The sequence below is a fragment of the Apaloderma vittatum genome, unplaced genomic scaffold, assembly GCF_000703405.1.
Source record: "Apaloderma vittatum isolate BGI_N311 unplaced genomic scaffold, ASM70340v1 scaffold16995, whole genome shotgun sequence".
Lineage (NCBI taxonomy): Eukaryota > Metazoa > Chordata > Aves > Trogoniformes > Trogonidae > Apaloderma > Apaloderma vittatum.
In genome coordinates this window covers 740-2,857 of record NW_009716671.1, presented here as the reverse complement: position 1 = coordinate 2,857, position 2,118 = coordinate 740, and positions in this window count along the sequence as shown.

Sequence of the window (2,118 nt, the reverse complement as noted above, 5' to 3'; positions counted from 1 at the left end):
TCCGGCACCTGAACAGCCAACAAGTTTCTCCTCACGTTGAGGTGGGACTTCCCATGTTCTAACTTACACCCATTATTCCTTGTTCTATTGCTGGGCACCACTTGAGAAGAGATGTTCAAGTCCCTTCATCGTGGAGTCCAACGGAGAGCTCTGAGGATGATGAAGGGAGTATGTCCCAAGGAGACTCCGCACCCTCTCTGGGCAGCCTGGGCCAGGGCTCCGGCACCCGCGCAGCCAACAGGTTTCTCCTCGTGTAGGCATGGAGATGAGCGTGGAGCTCCGTGGCAAGGAGGCACAGGAGCAAGCGAGTCACCTGAAGGGAACTGGTATAAAGTGAAGCAAAATGGTAGCGCTGACTCCACCAATCTTCTTTCCTCCTGCACAAGGTCACTCCGAGGAGCACGCATGGGCCGAGGAGCAGCCACACACGTGTGTGCTCCATCCCTCCCACATCAGAGGAAGGCTGAGGTCAGAAACCTGGAGAAAACTGCAAGCTCCTGCCTGTGCCACCCGTGGTGCCCAAGCATGGCTGGAAGCTGTGAGGGGGGAAATTTGTGTTTTGTCTGTGGCACAAAGGGGATGCGGTTGTTGCTCCTCCGATCTTTAAGCGGCGGCTGTTAGAGTAATTTCTGATCTATGAAGCGGAGATATGTGTCTAATAGGAAGAATTTTTATTTTGATGTTTTATTTCTTTAGTAGCAGATTGGGTTTTCACATCCTTTGTTTCCTCTTTATTTGCACGGGGGTCACATTACTTTCCTTCAGATTTCTTTTTATCTCTTCTGTAATGTGTGAGGAGAAAATCGTCACCACTAATTTGCATTGAGGATGTGAGTTAAAGGCACTTCAGCAGTGCTCTCCGAAAATAGTTCTTAGAGTGGTGTCAGAACAAAACCCAAAAAGCTGGGCCGTGTATTTGATGGAAGGAGGTTTATAAAATGCTCCTTGCTGGAACACATGGAAGATGGGGTTTGCCAGTGTCTGCTGGACCTGAGACAACCCCGGAGGCAAAGCAGCCTGGAGCGTCTGCAGGGAGCCCAGAGGTGCTGGGACCTCGAACCCTGCTCTGGGCAGCAGATCCTGTCTCACACCTTTCCCTGTTCCAGGATCTCGGGCTGAGAAGGCAAACCCAGGCTTGGGGTCAGATCTTCCAGCTGGTGCTTTATTGCTTTCTGTTGAGTCAAGAGAAGGCGCTGCAAAGACCAACTACCCAGAACTGTGGGCACAGCTCTGACCTTCACGCCTCCGCTCTGCACAGCCTGAAGTCTCCTTGCAGGAGCCACAGTACCCTCCTCTGGCAGGGTTTGGATTCCCTTGCTGAGCCAGCTGCTTGCACAGGCACAAATCCAGGCTCTCTCCCCCTCACAGGGCAGTGGGAGGGCTGTTACCTTGATGCATTTTTGAAGCAGAACTAATACATTAAGCCTAAGGAATTGCTCTGTCCCCTGTGTGGATGCAGAAGCAGCACTTGTTTTATAACAGAATGGGAACTCCGAGCAACTACTCATGTTTTTAAAGTGTGTTGTAAGAGCAGGATCACACGTGTCCGTGCAGCCCAGAGCGAGCGCGTGGCTGTGGATTGGGGTGAGCCTAGGGGCTTGCACTCACCGAGCGTCCTCATGCCCTGCTTCCAGGGGCCCTTGCGGGTGTCCAGCACCCCTGGGATCAGTTTTCCCTGTGTTGAAGGTGTACTGGGCAGAGGATTCCAGGTCACGGGCTGAAATGAGCGAGCAGGATCACACGTGTCCGTGCAGCCCAGAGCGAGCGCGTGGCTGTGGATTGGGGTGAGCCTAGGGGCTTGCACTCACCGAGCGTCCTCATGCCCTGCTTCCAGGGGCCCTTGCGGGTGTCCAGCACCCCTGGGATCGGTTTTCCCTGTGTTGAAGGTGTACTGGGCAGAGGATTCCAGGTCACGGGCTGAAATGAGCCGCCCCAGCACCGCGGTGCGGGGCAGTTCCCGGGGTCGGGTCTGGCCCTGGCCCCTGAGGTGGCTCTGGCTGTGCAGTGATCTCGGTAGGACGGGTGGCCTGAGATAGGGAAGCTGCTCCGTGTTGTGACACTCGTGTAAGCCCTGCTCCCTCCTCCCAGGGGCCCCTCGGCAGAGGCTGGGCCGTGCTC